Source organism: Schistocerca americana, chromosome 3, assembly GCF_021461395.2.
Source record: "Schistocerca americana isolate TAMUIC-IGC-003095 chromosome 3, iqSchAmer2.1, whole genome shotgun sequence".
Lineage (NCBI taxonomy): Eukaryota > Metazoa > Arthropoda > Insecta > Orthoptera > Acrididae > Schistocerca > Schistocerca americana.
This window is the reverse complement of record NC_060121.1, coordinates 46,856,325-46,875,742: the sequence shown is the minus strand read 5'-3', so window position 1 is coordinate 46,875,742 and position 19,418 is coordinate 46,856,325.

The window sequence follows — 19,418 nt, the reverse complement described above, 5'->3', positions numbered from 1 at the left end:
CACACACACACACACACACAAATATATATATATATATATATATATATATATATATATATATATATATATATATATATATATATACCCACGATACAGAAGAGAATCAGATTGGCTGCTTACAGAGCTGGTCCACATGCGCCAAGAACTTCCTTCTAATATGTTAACACTCTTCACTACACTATATATATTGCAGTGAAGAGTGTTAACATATTAGAAGGAAGTTCTTGGCACATGTGGTCCAGCTCTATAAGCAGCCAGTCTGATTCTCTTATGTATCGTGGGTAGCCAACGTTGATATTTTGACGTCCTGAATCCTCCAACAGTCGATATGGCGATAGTATGATGTGGAGTTTATAGAGGTGTCAGTAGCAGTCCTAGATAAATGCTGATGGATTGCCTGTACCAGGTTCCACTGCGCAGATCCTCGGACTCTCGCGCCTTGTTCCATTCCCTTTTGGCCATATCTGTAACTCCAACACCGGGACTGTTTACTGAAATGCATTTTCCTGCCAGTCATCATTCCGTCCTTAGCTAGTTGGTCAGCTTTCCCTTTCCCCACAATCCCAGCATGGCTCCATAGCGATTCTGTGCAGCTCTCATACGGCTTCAGCTATTCGATAAGTCAGATCCGTTAGGTAGCTACTCCCTTTGTCGTTACCAACTGATGTCAGTCTCTGAACTGTGGAACGCGGGTCCATGAGTGTTAACGATATGGTTAACTGGTATGATCTTGCCGTACCTTACCGACCACTGAATCGCTAGAAGTTCAGCCATGTGAAACGACACCTCTTTCGGTAGGGGAAATAGTTCATTGTTGCTATTTTTAATGTCTATCTACAGACAACCGACGAAATCCTTGTGTTTTGACCTATCGCTATACATACAAATAAGACGTGCCCATTGGTTGAGAAAGCTTTCTAAATTGCTGTTATCGATTACTGGGTTCTCAATGTAGTCCAGAGTTCTGAGTTCTTTTAGTACGTGGTTGTTATGTTTGTGCTCTTGCTTAAGGTGGAGTAGGTGCCGCGTTCGTCGAAGGAGATTCCGGTACTTGCTTAGCTTTGAAAATGCATCCACAAGTACCGATGTTGCTTTATGGGTTCAGTAACAGTTGGCGTAGCATCTCGCTGTAAGGTCTCAATTTTTGTTTGTCATCTCAACCCCAAAGCGTTGTTGTTGTTTCAGAATAAATTTTATGTTGTTTGAGATGTTTTCTACGTAATGAGAAGGGGGTCTCCATTGGTTTCCATTGTTGCGGCTAACAGCGTGCTTGTCAGGGTAAATCCGAGAGCTACTGTGAACGGTCTTAGATCTTTGCATTAATAGCTCTCGAGTGTTTCCAGCAGGTGCCTGCAGGCTGTGCCATACAACACGCAGGCGCAGTCGAGGTGAGGTCGCAGCAGAGTGCGGTACCTATGTAACCTTATTACCTTATCCATACCCCATGTCTTTTCCACCTTGCCACAAAGTATGTCCCGATTGGTTTCACACTTAGCTCTGAGGTAGGCTGTGTGCTTGGACCACCGGAGCTGCATTCAGTTTGAGTTTGCTTCGTGAGTAAACGTTGACTTTCGACTTAGTAAGTGTAATGTTAAATCCGTTCTTCTGTAACCAGTATCCGAATTGGTGTATTGTTTCGTTAAAGTTAACTGTAACGGCCTCCAATGAATCACCAGTAACATACACGCACAGAACCTTTGGTTAATGAAGTATGTTAATTCTGTCTGCCAGAATGTATCGATGCTCACTGGTTGAAATGCTAAACAATAAGGGAGAGAAACTGACCCTTGTGGCTGCTCCGTACAGGTCGTCCTCGGTCCTACAGTGTCCTGATCCGAAAACATTACTAACCCTCTTTTCCTGAAACAGTTACAGAAGGCTGTAAACGAAACTGTGGTAGCTGCAAGTGTCTGAGTTTTTGAGCCAGGATAGATAACAGGACTTTGTTGTAAACAAGACTTAAATCCGTATAGAATGCCATTAAATATTTAATCATGGATGTCCATTATCAGGTGCGGTAACATGTGTGTCGTCCCCTGGTCAAGTCGAAAATCTATTTCAAAACTGTATGTAAGTTCTCTTTACTATTTAAACTGACTGAAATTCCAAAATTGTATGCACACAAGGTAACAATGATGTGAGTCTATTGTGTTATGTCTTTCCCTTTCTTTAAAATCTGTGTCAGCGATCTTAATTAAACCTCTGCATACTTTGGTTGAAATGCGTAATAACGTCTGTATGCTCCGCGAGGACAAGAACTTAATGATGGGATAGCAGATACTATCCAGTCTGTGGGCTGTACTTTTGGATGATACGACCGCTATTTACAGCTCAGTTAATATGAAAGTTTGCATACGTTGACGGTCATCGTTTTCGGCTTGGTTGGTGTCAGTCACACTCCTTGTCATTGACGGAGTTAGCTCAGTCAGTATGTGTTCCATCACTAGGTAGGTCGTCAGTGAGTTCAGTCGCACATCGAAAACTGTATGGGACTGTCGAATTTTCTTCTGGATTACCGCTGTTGGGCTGTGATAATCTGACTCGTTACTGCCCAGTTGCAAGTTCTGTAGTTTAAGTTTTCTTTTCCCTTGTGCGTGACATGCTTTAAGCGAAATGAAGTGTTCCTCAATTCTCGCCTTCTTGTGAGGTTGTAGCGCTCATATAGTTTATGAAACCTCCGCTTGGCATTTCTCATCCCTGCATTGGACTGCCTTTCTTTCGTTAATGCCGCTGAATCCTTTGTAATCGTCTTCGGAGATGATGTGTGAGAAGAAAGCTCCTATTTTTGTATCCTACTATATTCCCCAGTTGCCTTTCTCTATATATCAAACATATGGACTGTCATTGACAGTAATTACCACCATTGTCATACCGCATATGTATCAGAAAGTGAGCCAAACCACCCAGTGCCTTTCAGAGCCTCCTATATGTCAGAAGATGTCAACTGAGGGAACGCTAGAATTACATCTACCGCCGACTGGAATTCGCCTGCTCTTAGTATTCTAGTGATGGACCCGCCATTCAGAATCACCAAGTTAGTATCGTGCACTGCACCAAACACAAGTGCACCCATCTAGCCCATTCTGAAGCTTAACCATGCTATGCCATAGTCACTGAAATCTCCCATGATAACTGTCGTGTAGGTGACCTTACCCAACAAATGATGGAAGACGTGACACCTTTTCATGGAGCTCAGCATATTAGTAGAACTAATGTTTCAATGTTTTTTTTTCATGTCGTAATAGCACATTATTTCCGATATCCATAGACAGCTGGTTAAGTTCCGCCACTTTTTTTTTTTTTTTATTAGAACAGCAGCTCCTCCAAATCCGCCATCTCTGTCTTCATGGGGCATGTTATATCTTGGCACATAGAACTCCTCATTCCATGACCAAGTTTCTTCAAAGTCCACAAAATGAATTTTCTGATCCTTCAAGAAATAACAGAAATTTTCTCAGTAAGAAAAGGCCACTTGATGTTTCAAAACAGAAAAAGTAACTTTCCAGAGGATGGCTACTTTGTATAAGATTAACGGACTGTGCATCAAACGATCTGTCAATACGTTTCTCTCAACTCTTTTCAGACTGTATCTGAATGAGCCATGGACATACAAATTCCGTATAAATTGTCAATAAGGTCTGCACTAACAAATGACAAATCCGGTTATCATGCAATCTGTACTGTCTGGGATGTAGGGATATGTGGAGGGCTCTGGGGGTTCAGAGCGACTCACAGTTTCTGCTGATTCTAATTTGTGAGTTTTTGGATGCTTCCTGCATCTAGTGCTGGCTGCTGTTTAGCTGGGTGAACTGTGGGGCCACCCCAGTGCGTGGTGACTGTGGTACAGGGCAGGGGCTGGAGTAGGAACAGGCGCACTGGATGGGTAGGGGCATTCCTGTCTGCGGTGACTGCACTATGGGGCAGATACTGGAGGAGGGGCAGGCATGTTGGAGGGGTGGGGGTCCTCCCAATATGTGATAACTTCAGCACAGGTCAGGTGCTGGAGTAGAAGCAGGCGCAGTTTCCAGTCATGGGTAACTGTGGTAGAGGGCAGGAGATGGAGTAGGAACAAGTGCAGTGGAGGGAGGGTTGCGGCTTTCTATAGTCAGGAGGCTGTGTTAATCCCAAACTGCTCCTCTACCTCTCCTTCTTGCACTTCTAGAGGTTCCTCTGAGATTGGCACACTGGATTTGCATAGGAGGAGAGGAGGGTTTAAAATCCTTGCTGCGGTTGGCTGTTTGAATAGGACACTTTAGATTTACTTCTCCATTGTTCAGTCCGGACAACAAAACTGGTTCTAATGACCTAATGTTTCTTTGGCTATGAATCTAAACTGACTGACAGATTAGAACAATGTGGGGTCAGTGATATTCAAAATGGATGAGTCAGTTGTAGATTAGGTGCCTCACAATGTACAAAGTTAAGCCTGGAGAGAAAAAAGAGAGAGAGAGAGAGAGTATTTCCTGTATTTTACGATTTTACGAGGCTTAAAGTCACAAAATACAAAACTGAACTCAGTCTCTATGGCGTCATGGTTCCATGGTGAAGGTAAATAAGATACATGCTGGTCTAATTTATCTAATTATCAAGATTTTAAACATGGCTGCAACAGCAACTGTTGAAATTCTTCACGATAAATGTACTAATGGAGAATGATGTCTCAATTATTGACGACGCCTTTGGCACAATTGTTTTATTAATCTCCATTACTTGATGTAATTTCAGATTTTTTACTTCTGATGAAGGTATATTTATATGTACCGAAACCTTGGTCAAGAAATTTTAATAAATTTTTATCCTGCAACTGTTTTTGGGTGTCATCCTTTATCGTAAAAAATTATCTAATTATTATTTTCTGTACATCAACTGCCTACGTTGCATAACAGTTTTTGACAGTAAAGTGTAAAAAATTGAGTTTTTTGCAGTAATGTTTAATCAGTCTGATTGGTTGCCTTGGTTGTTGGCCTATTAGACCATTGTTAGGTAACAATTCCGTCGATAAAGACAGCAATGCACAAGATTTAAGACTGAAAAGTATACTGTTACCAGCTGTGCATAATATTTGGACATGATGCAAGGTAGGAACTCCCGCATCGAAAGCTCGTAATTCATGCTATGTTCCAAACATGATAGTATAAATTAGTGGCTTCTAATTACTATTTGGTTATACATCTGCATTGAGAAAAATATTACCTTTTGATGTTGAGGGAGTTGTTTCAGTACAAATACTACAGGGTCTCTAAATTCTGATACAAAGATCGTGTCGTCAGAAGGTTATTGTTGTTTGTCTTCTTACATTATGAAAAGGGGGTGAGGGAGACCACTGTTTGAAGACACAACAGCATTGGCCTAGAGTTTACACAATGAGTGATAATAAACCAGTTGAAAGTGAATATCTTCTGTATTAACCCTACGAATACGAAAACATTGTGCATTAATGTGTCCTACCAAGGGAGGTGGGGGTGGGGGTGGGAGACGGGATGGGGGATAGGGGACACTTCATGCCCAACAACAAAAAATTAAAACAAGTGAATGTGTTGTGTCTGTCCTTTCGGACACGTCCAAAAGAACAGATACCACACCTTCAGATAACTGATTCGCCTAGATGGGCAATGGAGCCACCTTTTTAAATGTGGATGCACAAGTACGTTCGATTTGCTGTCAGAGTCCCAGAGTAGCTAGTATGTGAGAAATGGACGCGGACAGCGGACAGGTGGCGCTGCGTGGGAATGCGGGTCGGCCGTCAGGCGTGCCCGGACAGTCCGCACAGCTGCGCTAACACTGTGTCCCAGATAGTGCAGTGGTTAACGCACGTGCTGAATAAATAGGAGATCCCGGCTTTGAATCTTTATCCGGTCCATGTTTTCACTCGTCACTGCTGATTCTATATAATGTCCCAATGCAGCTGACACTAGAAACATAAATATTTTTTCATAATTTTAAAATGGAAAATACATGACTAGATTACAATATTTTCAAACTGTGTATGTGACTTACTTACCCTGCCCCTCACCCTTGATACTGCGAGGGTTAAGTAAATCAGGTTGAGAGATTGTAGTACAGAGAAAATGTGGAATTTGTGTGAAGGGGAGAAGATATAAAATGTACGAAAAGGGACTACACTTACATCAATACAAAGCGTAAATGACCGCAAAATTATAGTACAAGTTTGTGCTCTGTGAAGACGAATATGCATCATTTGAGATGGCTTAAGTGTATGTGTGGCAGTAAAGGAAACAAAAGAAAAATTCGGAGTAGGTATTAAAATTCATGGATAAAAAATAAAAACTTTAAGGTTCGCCGAAGACATTGAAATTCTGTCAGAGACAGCAAAGGACTTGGAAGAACAGTTGAACGGAATGGACAGTGTCTTGAAAGGAGGATATAAGATGAACATCAACAAAAGCAAAACGAGGATAATGGAATGTAGTCGAATTAAGTCGGGTGATGCTGAGGGGATTAGATTAGGAAATGAGACACTTAAAGTAGTAAAGGAGTTTTGCTATTTGGGGAGCAAAATAACTGATGATGGTCGAAGTAGAGAGGATATAAAATGTAGACTGGCAATGGCAAGGAAAGCGTTTCTGAAGAAGAGGAATTTGTTAACATCGAGTATAGATTTAAGTGTCAGGAAGTCGTTTCTGAAAGTATTTGTATGGTGTGTAGCCATGTATGGAAGTGAAACATGGACGATAAATAGTTTGGACAAGAAGAGAGTAGAAAATTTCGAAATGTGGTGCTACACAAGAATGCTGAATATTAGATGTGTAGATCACATAACTAATGAGGAGGTATTGAATAGAATTGGGGAAAAGAGGAGTTTGTGGCACAACTTGACTAAAAGAAGGGATCGGTTGGTAGGACATGTTCTGAGACATCGATGGATCACCAATTTAGTATTGGAGGGCAGCGTGGAGGGTAAAAATCGTAGAGGGAGACCAAGAGATGAATACACTAAGCAGATTCAGAAGGATGTAGGCTGCCGTACGTACTGGGAGATGAAGCAGCTTGCACTGTATAGAGTAGCATGGAGAGCTGCATCAAACCAGTCTCAGGACTGAAGACCACAACAACAACAACAAGGGTGTGTGTATGTGTGTGTGTGTGTGTGTGTGTGTGTGTGTGTGTGTGTGTGTGTGTGTGAGTGAGTGAGTGAGTGAGTCATCGGTTGCTTAGGTCAGTTAAAGCTTGAGAGAAGCTATGTGATCAACTGCAACTGTAGAAGTAGATGGAGTTTGGAGACGAGAATGAAAACTTTATTACCATCCCTCGAACTAGTCACTACTGATTTTCGAGGGGCATGTATCACTTGTGTTTAGAATCTTTCTTAATACGTCTGGTATTTCCTGGCATAGAAGAAAAGGTACTGCTAACTCAAGGTCTTCGCCTTTAGTACATCGTTTCTTAGGTTTTGTATTTAAGTGAGAGATTTCTCAGAATGTTCCTAAGGGCTTCTTTTATACCTGTTTGCAGAATTTGTATAGACACTCTTTAAATGTTCCGAGATTCCGAAAGCCGTTTAAACAAGTTTACAGGTTTAGTGGGACAGGAAACCGTTCAAGGAAATTCATAGGGATATCTTTTAATATACTAGGTTTCAGGCTTTAACTTGCAAACACATGCATTAGAAAGCAGGCATGTAGGTCTGACATTAGTATTTATGGAAATAGAAACAAACCCATGTTGCAGGAACGTTGCGTTATATTTTGTCTTTTTTGGTGAGAAGCCGCAATGTTGGAGTTTTATCTATCTGCACACACGTCCTATACATCGACGGTCCCGGTACTACACCGAACTGTGGCTACAGCGCTCTCTACTGTCTTTGCTTCGAGAGATTTAACCTCGTATTTGTTACTAAGATATCTACTGTTGATTACTTTCGGATCGAAACAATTGGAGCCGACACTTCGACACCATTCACTCGATAGTTTCTCACTCTGCGCTCCGAATCGTGGTAGAAACACAGGATTGTGTTATCATTGTGCGCCAAACTTCTTATCAGATTCATGCCGTGACTGACTGAGCAGCTTGCTAGATCACCGAACAATGCGTATCACCAGCTGTTACTAACAGTTTCTGCACAATCTCAAAACAGCTAGTCGGTAGGCCCAATTCTTGGAGCCTGATGGGAGGTCCCAACACCCCAACAGTTAAAACGTGAGCACAGTTGTGGAAATAGTTTTTTCTTCCTTATTTTTGAGTGACTCCCAAAAGCATTAACTTCGGGAAGACCTGCCATAGACCCGTTTCCTGTTTCGAGTTAATCAACGGAGAGAAGTAAGTGGGTTGTAGTGGGGATGGTTGTAGAAGTCAGGGGATTTCATAAGCGAAATTTTACAACAGTTATCACGTCTAGGAGAAAATTTATCGGACTGGCAGAAAAAGACACTGGGGGTGGACAAAAATACGGAAACGTGGCGAGAAATGCATGCTTCAACATGAATACAAATTGTAGCCAAGCCTGCAGGTTGTGATGTTGTATTCGACTACGAACAGCACCCGTGCAATGTCCGTATTGACGTTGCAAGTGTCGGTCGTGGTCGGATTAGTTTTGTGTCTAATAGTGAGTGCATTCGAACGTGGCACAATTGTTTGTGCTCCTGTGGTGGGTGCTTCCGTAGTGTGTGCCCATTGTTTTGACTCCAAGCACTCTCTCTCTTTTTTTTTCACTTAGTTACCCCGCAATACTTGCTTATCATATGCCTGTTACCGATTTACCTGTTTACAATTTTACACCCTCTTCTGGCCTGGATACTAGAGTAGTCCTTGGGTCTGAGGTCCGGCGGATGTTAACCGATTCGAGAAAGCCTATTCAGGCGTCTAATCCTCTGGTTGAGCTACAGGGAAAGAGGTGCTTACTACCCGATAGTAATGGAGGCGTGTTCTCTGTTGCTGTTTGCTATGTAAGATTCCATTGTGAATTTGTGCACCTCTGTTAAGTCACACACATCACATAATAGAAAACAGGATTGCCTGAGAGGTGGCATGAGCCCCCTCTCATATTTCTATCTTACGATTTTCGTCTCTAATTGCATGCGGTGAAAAGTTGCTATTCCTTCACACGCGGACTTCCCATGCAGCGTCTCTCGTCACCCAGGTGGTCCGGTGACAGGCGGGCTGCACTGATCTCGAGAGGGTTAAGCCGACGGGTGTGAGGCAGTCGAGTGAATGCTTTACAGACGCCGACATTGTCAAGAGACACGCCCGCCGGGGCCTGAAGTAGCGGCTGGGCTAGAGGTTCCGTTACTTCACAGAAACTTAGCGAAAACACTTTCTGGCGGGCTACCAGCGAGGCGTGGGAATGACTTGTGTACCCAGGCAGTTGTGGCGGGAAAATTCCCGCGCTTTCTGAAAAATAGTAACTGTGATTGGCTTGCTCAGGGCATAGCTCCGTGACGTAGCAAAATCAGCGCAGAAATTGGCGCCAAGAATCTCCATTGGTGGAATGGTAGTGCTCCGGCAATAGAGTGGAATTTTCCGCCGGTTTTCGAGTTGCTGATTGGAACGTTTAACCACGGCCACTGTCGTGGGGGCGGGAATGTTGTGTGTTCGGCCTGTACGGGTGCTCTTGTGTAGAGTCGGCTCTCGCCTTTCGGTCGAGGACGTCGAAGCAACCAGCCATCGCCTCCGGTGCGCCAGATCGTGTTCTTGCAGTTAAGAAGACAGATTGGTAATGTATGTCCGCAGCACCGGGAGATAGGGAGTTTCCTAGGTGATAATCAGAGCTCAGCAGAGCGCGCCTGTTCGTCTTTTTCTAACATTGTTCTGTCTTGAGTAGCAGCAATTAATGTTGGGTTAGCTGTATGTCTCTCTTAAGATTTGAGTGGCAAGGAATTGGCTCCACATACCACTTCGTCATAAACCTCACAATCTAGTTTAGGGACAACTTCACCTTCACAGCGTTTGTTTGAGTATCCAATTTGAGCCAATTTGATGTATTATAAGTGTTTCATGTGTTTTTGTTTATTATTTTGTGTTTAGTCTTAATAAATCATATTGTTATTTTGGACAGAACTTTCATTCTGTTAATCGGTAGAGCAACCCATCATTTCTCACTACGTTAATGAAACCTTCCTTTATTTAACTTATTTATCAAATTAAATTATTGCAGGTGCCAAACTCTTTTCTACTCCACTTGCAGGGTTGATTACAGTCAGTTCGCGTATATTTTTTAATCCATGTGCAACAGCAAAAGTCGGAGTTAGAATAGGGGGGGGGGGCTTAGAGCATCATTTACACATGTAGATTCTAGAATTTAGTGTTAAATACACTGCTTGCCCCAGCACCTCGCATGCCTTAAAAGCCTACTATCACCACACAGTAGTTCACGGCATATTGTGCCATTAATATAATGTGGCTTCATCATTTCATATACACTGACCAGTCAAAGAATCAGGTACACCTGCCTAATATTGCATAGCAAGCAGAACTGCCGCAACACGACGTGGCATGGACTCGACTAACGTCTGAAGTGATGCTGGGGGGAACTGTCACCATGAATCCTGCAGGGCTGTCCATAAATCCGTAAGAGTACGAGGGGTTGGAGATGTCTTCTGAACAGCACGTTGCAAGGCATCGGAAACATGCTAAATAATGTTCATGTCTGGGTTGTCTGCTGGTCAGCTGAAGTGTTTAAACTCAGACGAGGGTACCTGGAGCGACACTGTAGCAAGTTCGGGCGCGTGGGGTGTCGCATTGTCCTGGTGGAATTGCCCAAGTCCGTCGGAATGCACAATGGACATGAATGGATGCAGGTGATCAGACAGGCTGCTTACAAACGTGTCACCGATCAGAGTCGTATCTAGACGTCCCTTATCACTCCAACTGCCTACGTCCCACACCACTGCAGACTCTCCACCACCTTGAACAGTACTCTGCTGACAAGCAGGGTCCATAGTTTGATTGTCTCCATACCCTAACACGTCCATCCAGTCGATAAGATTTGAAACGGGACTTTTCCGACCACGCAACATGTTGCCAGTCATTAACACTCCAGTGTCGATGTTTACGGGTCCTGGGGAGGCGTATAGCTTTGTGTCGTGCAGTTATAAAGAGTGCACGAATGGGCCTTCGGCTCCGGAAGCCCATATCGATGATGTTTCGATGAATGGTTCGCACCCTGACACTTGTTGATGGCCGGCATTGAAAACTGCAGCAATTTGCGGAGGGGTTACGCTTCTGTCTCGCTGAAGGATTCTCTTCGGACGTCATTGGTTCCGTTCTTGCAGCATCTTTTTTCGACCGCAGCGATGTCGGAGATTTGATCATTCACCCTATTTCTTGTATTCACGGTACACTCGTGAAATGCTCGTACGGAAAAATCCCCACCATCGCTACTTCGGAGATGCTGTCTCTCATCGCTCGTGCGCCGACTATAACACCACGTTCAAATTCACTCAAATCTTGATAACCTGCCATTGTAGCAGCAGTATCCGATCTAACAACTGTACCAAAATCTTGTTCTTATATAGGAGTTGTAGACCGCAGCGCCGTATTCTGCCTGTTTACATATCTCTGTGTCTGAGTACGCATGCCTATATCAGTTTCTTTGGCGCTTCAGTAAATTTCATTTTTTGACATTGGATTGTGCATACGCAAGCCAGTTAATCAAATTATTATCAGTAGTAGTAGCTATTAACATTGGAGCATGTCTTATCCAATCGCCTTATCTCCAATGACTTTCCAATTTTTATCTCACGAATCATTTGCCGTGTCACTTTCGTTGGAGACAGAGATGGAGTTCCTGCTGTTACCTTTCTCACGTGGTGTTAGTGACAGCTGTACGGATGGACAGTCACATTCGTGGCTTCGCGAACTCTTAACCAGACTCTCTGTCACCTTCCAATCTAACCTAGACCTCATCCTAAGCTACAGATCAGTCTGTGGCCACAAGCAGGTCGTTTTGCATTCACATTCGTTGGATTCGCTAAATCATAACCAAACTGCCACATGTCAACATATCCTAGATCTCGTCTGATTGTGAGCATAACAGCTTGAAATTAGTAAATGCAAAATGAACTGACTTATAAAGTGACTTATCGCAGTTTTTCCAACCGTTCAACATATATTAAAACCAACTCCAAGTAACAGGTGTGTTACGTTGCACAATTTGTTACTGTGCCTGTGTGCTACCAGAGATAAGCCGCCTATCCGAGCAAGAGACTCAGGCTCCTCAGGTATTAAACTAATTTCGCGGAAGTGTCTCTCCGGGAAAACTTCCGAACTCCACTTTTATGGGCGCCTCTCGTTCTATGGCTGTGCCTGCACGGTCCCTGCAGCTACGCAACAGGAAAATACTTGATGTTTGGTGAATAATGATTTAAAAAAATTTGTATTCTAGTTCTTGCGCCTACTTAGTGACCTTTCACAATTCAAAATTGTTACTGCATAATCGTAATTAAATGTTCTGTTTTATGGAGATATGCAGTCCCGATCCGAAACCGTTGATTTTTCTGATTGAAATGGCTCTGAGCACTATGGGACTTAACATCTGAGGTCATCAGTCCCCTAGAACTTAGAACTACTTTCCTGGGTTTTCTTTCCTCACTTATTTATTCCGTATTCTCTACACAATCGCATTAATGCAATTTAAACTTGCAGTTTCTTTGGTTTGTCCTTTCCTTGTTATCGGAGAACTCGAATTCAATCACTCTCTCTTTTCTTTGGTCATTTATTACAATTTTCCTATAGACCGAGTTGGGCATTTACAAACTGTTAGTTTAATTTTTTGGGGCTAGATTGTCAAGCTGTAGGTCTTAAGCAAAATATTTAATTTATAGACGGATTTTTGACTGGTGTCATCATTCTCATCAACGAGAAGCTGTTCATAAGTAAAAGAGAATGTTAATATAATAATAAATACAGGCTCATGGTGAAATTGGAGGTTATCTTCGATATGTTTCAATATCTATGTTGTTGATGTAAATTTAATGAACTACACATGCTGCGTGAATGAGGCTTTTGAGAAGAGAAACTAAGAACTGTCTGGTGTGAGAAGGTGTAAAAGAATTAGAAATTAGGTCTTAAAAGCATGCATGAACAGATCAAGGACTATGGAAATAAATGGTGAAATAATTTGACGAAAAGGATCAAAATGGAACGCCTAAAACAATAATTAACTATCGAACGACAGGGAAAAGAACAATAAGCAGGCAAAGAAACTGGCGAAGAGATCAAAGAGAAACTAACGACAGACAATAGGAGCACTGAAGAAGAGGTTGTAGCTTGCAAATGCCTAACACGGAGTAAGGAACGAGGAAAGAGAAGGAGAAATTATTAAATTGGTTACTATAAACTATAAAACTGAAAGGAAAAACTGTTGAATCAAGTAGAAAGTTTAGTGTACTAGGCCAAGCACCATGATTCCACGACGATTTTTCATTGTGCAAATCTCAGTGTATCATTATTGTATGATGTTAGTATTACTGACTAGTGTCTCTTACAGTGTTAAATGCATTAGAAAACTGACTCTGAGCACTATGGGACTTAACAGCGGAGGTAATCAGTCCCCTAGAACGTAGAACTACTTAAACCTAACTAACCTAAGGACATCACACACATCCATGCTCATGGCAGGATTTGAACCTGCGACCGTAGCGGTCGTGCGATTCCTGACTGAAGCGCCTAGAACCGTAATGCACTAGATTTATGTTGTTCTTTGCACTTTGTGGCGCTTTTCAGTTCGGAAAATTTCTGCCTGTTCGCATAATATGACCATACATACTGGGTGGTTATAATTTAGCTATTCATGGAGTTCCAGCGTCTGCTGTAATCATCGTATGGAAGGGAAATGTAGTGGATTTGGTGATGAGCTAATGCGGAACGGATTTACGCTGTTAACAAAAAATCCAATTTTGGCTACTTAGTGCAAATCTAGCACTATGCCCGTTTGTATCAAAGTATGACATCCACGCTGTCGTTTGACAAGCCATAACGTGGGCGGACAATATGGTTGCGGCCGGCCGAAGTGGCCGTGCGGTTAAAGGCGCTGCAGTCTGGAACCGCAAGACCGCTACGGTCGCAGGTTCGAATCCTGCCTCGGTCATGGATGTTTGTGATGTCCTTAGGTTAGTTAGGTTTAACTAGTTCTAAGTTATAGGGGACTAATGACCTCAGCAGTTGAGTCCCATAGTGCTCAGAGCCATTTGAACCAAAATGGTTGCCTACAAGTGAGACCGTGCGCTGTTAGTGAAACTGTTGTATGTGAACGGCAGCAATTATGTGCTTCATTGTGAGAGTATCGCCGACTCAGAGTCTGAGGAGACATCTGACTCATTAAATGTTCTAAGAAGATGGTAATGAAATTCGAAAACACGGGTGAACTTGGTGTACAACGTGCAAGAGGAGACCGCCCTCTGCCGGTGAAAGCTATTGACGAGTTCGCTGTTGCGCAGCTGACCCTGTACTAGGTGGCCTGGGTAGTGCTAGAGCACGTGCTGTGTCACGGCAATTATCAGTCCCATTGCCAACAGTATGGGAAGTTTTGCCATCTGTACTTCATCCAGAGGGTTCAGCAACTGATACCTCACGATCAGCAGCAACGTTCTGAATTTGCTCTTAAGTTTCTGGCACCGATAGAGGTTGACGACTTGTGGTCGGGAGATATTCTGTGGATTGCAAGGCACATTTTACACTACAGAGTGCAGTGAATACACAGGACTGCAGAGTTTAGGGTACTGTTAAACTATCTGTGTGGTGTGCATTCTCAGTCCGGTCTTCTTTGCAGAGAATACGCCCAGGCGACCCGTCAGGTGCACGGTGAAGTCTGCGTGTTGTGAGCGGCGTGGGGTTGATATTCTGTCATTCTGCACAACGGATTAATCTGAGATGTACCCTTTTCCCTGTGGCTCCTGCAAGATGCAATTTCCACCCTCACACTACTACAGAAGTCAGACAGACGCTCCTAATGTTCTACAGAGAAATGCCTGAAAAACTTTCAGCAATAAATATCTTCTGGAGTCGTCCGCTGTAAGGAAATGACACAAAAATTCACAAAATTTCTTACTTAACTAGTGGGATACTTGGGTACTGGAGTAGTGCCAGTTAGTGTAAGAAAAACATGAAACTAACGAAAATTATTATTTATTTTGCAAAAATTCTGAGAAAATCACAATGGCACTTTTAATTATGAAACGAACACGTTATTTCCGGGTTCTTTTCGGAATGTGAAGTTACCTCTTAAGGATAGGATTCGCTAATGAAATTTCTATACAAACCTTAAGATTGTTATTGACTTGGCAGAATGGCTGAGAGGCGTGCCTACTCAACTTGAATAATTATCCTTTAGAATGTTGTTAGGTACGGTCGAGGCTGTCATGTGCGAAATGCAGTGAAGTGTACTGTTGTGGAGGAAATATGGGGCTCGCAAGAGCTGTAGCGCACAATACTGTAAGCTGCGATGGCTGCTGTCTGTGCCACTCGCTGCTGACAAATAAGATAACTCTGGTTCTATCTGGATTGACATTCGCCAATCAAACTCTCCCTACACCTTGATGATGTCAAGGACTCCTATTCGGCCCTAGTCTAACTATTGGCGTGGTACACCGGTCAGATAACCAGTCCACCGCGATGCCACTAAAAAATTCGCTCGCAGTCGTTTAACTATAACTCTGTCCATTCACACCGCACAATAAGTGTAGTGGCCAACACAGTGAACGAGGATTGCAAGGACTCAGTATAGACTAGCACTCCGATTTGCTTTCGACAGAGATGCTCTCCCAGTGAAGTACTGAGGAGAGACTTGTTCCTCACTTTTTGGGTACACATACGAGCGCGCACACTCTCGTTACGTGTTATCGCTCCAAGAGCGACAACGAAACCGCCCCTCTCCACGCCAGACGTGAAGAGGTATATCTTTCGGTCTGTTCCATTACTCCTTCAGCTCAAGGAGACAGAAATATCGTCTGCCAATCAGCATTGCTCTTCTAAAACGGGAGAATGACGTTTCGTTTAAGGCGACCAGACCGGAAATCTGTAGAATCGGCGTTTGGTGTTTGCTGTCTCCCTGTGAAAATCTGTGAAACTACGTGCTATATTTGTAAAGAATGTGTAGGTTGGGCGCTCCCACAGAATGTAGCGGAATTTGCTTTTAAACCGAATGCGGGGTCGTCCTTTCACTCGGGCAAACGCTGTCTGCTCTACGGGCGGTCACCGGCCGACGTAGATGGGTGGGGGTCTGGCCTCCTGGCGTGCGGTTGCTCTCCCAAACTAGAAGCTCCTGTGACCGCCGTGTCTGGAATGTGTGTGTGTGTACGCCAGCCTCGAGTATTTCAACCACGGTGCGCACTTGCGATTTGTTAGTTATTTGCATATCGTTTACATGAATTCATACAGCATTGACTTTATCTTATCGAGTTTGGTTTCGAATGAAGCGTCTTGATGTGCGGAATATGATTGGGAGGGCGGAATATGTGAGCAATGAAGGTCAGGGGACCACAACGTCTTACAATGTTATCAGGATCTCCCTGTATACCATTTGATGCCTGCTTTGGAAGAGCGCAGCTGTGTGGTAACCACTGTTTTCATTCAAGATTGGGCAACACCTCGCGTCACTCGCCCAGTGGGACATCTCCTTAATGCAACCTTCCACGAACGTGTTACCTCCACAAGTTTTCTAGATGCACAGCCTGCAAGATCACTTTATCTGAATACATGCCACTTTTGGCTCTGAGACCACTTAACAAACGACTTTACCAGGGTCGCGTTCGCTCCCTACCTGACATACAGGAACACGTTGATCAGGTTCCAGCAGAACTCCTGCGAGCAACTGTGGATTATATCGTTTTACGGATGCAGCATCTTGTAGATGTCTCCTGTGCTCACGTTGAACAAATTGTGTTAGCGACGTCTTATGCAAAATCAATACTACGTGATTCCCGCTTATTTGGCATGTTCTCCCCTTTAGAAATCCATTACGTATGGAAACATTTCTGTTCGGTTTTCTTGCATTTGCAGCGTCAGATTTGCACCTGGTGACTAAAATTAGAACTAACTTTTTCTAGCTTAAATAGATTCCGCATTAATGCCTTAGCATATCTACCAAGTTTCGCTGCCATACCATAATTGCAGCCCACACTGGATCTCTGTAACTGCATTTTCATTACAACCACCTAGTATAAAAATGTGTTTCGGACAGGGAGCGTCTCTATATCAATTTACACAGTGCATGTAACCCACCAGCTACTTTTTATTATTCTTGTACTCTGCATAGATGTCTGAAGTGACACTGCACCAAACAACCTTCTCTGTGTTTCAGGCTTCCCGTTACCGGGACCAAAGGGCGAGAAGGGGGACCCTGGCTCTCCGGTAAGTAAAACGATTTTTATAGGTTTTATACAGCTGTTCAACAGCAACGGTAGTATAGCTAATTCGCCTCTCCATAGGATTTCAAAGTCTAAACTCCAAAACGAGTTACTTTAGAAAACGCCTGGATAAATACTTGGAGAATAAGAACGCACATAAGGAAAATTAATCCAGTGACGATACAGAGCATGTGAACAAGCACCTAATTCTTTTCTACCGCGCTAACCGGTGGTCTTTACTGCTGGTCGTTATGGCAGTCAGCTGGCAACGCATCGGCAGCTGGCCAGTAGAGGTAGTTCATAGGGTGAGAAATGTGGCAGCTGAACACGTAGCGTGTGAGTATTCATTATATTATACACTGATGAGCAAGAATATACTGACCACCTCCACAGTAGCTCGTTTCTCCGTCTCTGGTCGAAATACGTCACTGATTCTGCGTATCAAGGATCCGGTACTTTGTTGGTAGGTTTGTGGAGGTCATTTGCATGAGATGTCTACGCACCAGTCTTGTAACACGCGTGAATAAGGGCCCGCTGATCTGCGAACTAGGTGATGGCGCCCGATTACGTGCCATAGGATTTGGTCCCCGAGATAGCAACGTGAGTTCACTATTGTGCTCCTGAAACCAGTGTAGCGCGGTTCTGGCATCTACACATGGACAATTATAGTGCTGAGAGTTGACATGAACTTCTAATGTGCCCGAGGGAAGTGTGTTAGGACCCCTGCTGTAAATATTGTACCGAAATGATCTTGCAGACAATATTTTAGTAACCTCAGACTTTATGGAGATGATGTAGTTATCTATTATGAAGTACTATGTGGGAAAAAACAGATAAATGTTCATTTATATCTTAATAAGAATCCAAAGTAATGCCAAGATTGGCAACTTGCTTCACATGTTTAAAAATGTGTAACTTATGCACATCACGAAACTAAAACAGCGATGTTTCCTGCGACTACTACAGCAACGAGTCACAAGTGGAATCGGTCAACTTATATAAATACCTGGGCGAAGCAGTATGAAATGGACGATCACATAGGCTCAGCCGTAAACTTCGGTTCACTAATTACTAGGGAAATTCTGTCAGTTTACAGAGGAGACTGCTTACAAAAGACTCGTGCGATCTATCCTACAACACTGTTCAAGTGTGTGGGATCAGTCCCTAATAGGACTAACAGGGAGTACTGAACGTATACAGACAAGGTCAGCCCCAGTGCTCATAGGCTAGTTTGAGCAGTGGTATAGTGTCACGAAGATTCTGATGAAGCAGAACTGGTAGTCGGTTTGAGGTCAAGGCAAACTATTTCCGAGGAAGACTGGTTAGTTAATTTCGAGAACCAGCCTTAAAGGATGAATCTGGGAATGTAGTACAGCCCCCGTTTACCGGTCCCATAGGGATGGCGAGGACAGTTTAAGTTGATTATAGCGCACAGTGAAGCGATTAAGCAATAATTCTTCCCTCGCTCCATACGTCAATGGAATGTTAAGAAACTATAATAACTGGTACAATCAGAAGTACCCTCTGGTATGCGATTCACAGTGGTTTGTGCAGTGTGGGAGTAGACGTAGAATTATTGTTGTATAGGGAACTGATTTAATATCTTTCAGTCACATGAACCACGGACCTTGCCGTTGGTGGGGAGGCTTGCGTGCCTCAGCGATACAGATAGCCGTACCGCAAGTGCAACTACAACGGAGGGGTATCCGTTGAGAGGCCAGACAAACGTGTGGTTCCCGAAGAGGGCAGCAGTCTTTTCAGTAGTTGCAGGGGCAACAGTCTGGATGATTGACTGATCTGGCCTTGTAACATTAACCAAAACGGCCTTGCTGTGATGGTACTGCGAACGGCTGAAAGCAAGGGGAAACTACAGCCGTAATTCTTCCCGAGGGCATGCAGCTTTACTGTATGGTTAAATAATGATGGCGTCCTCTTGGGTAAAATATTCCGAAGGAAAATAGTCCCCCATTCGGATCTCCGGGCGGGGACTACTCAGGAGGAAGTCGTTATCAGGAGAAGAAAACTGCCGTTCTACGGATCGGAGCGTAGAATGTCAGATTCCTTAATTGGCTAGGTACGTTCGAAAATTTAAAAACGGAAATGGATAGGTTAAAGTTA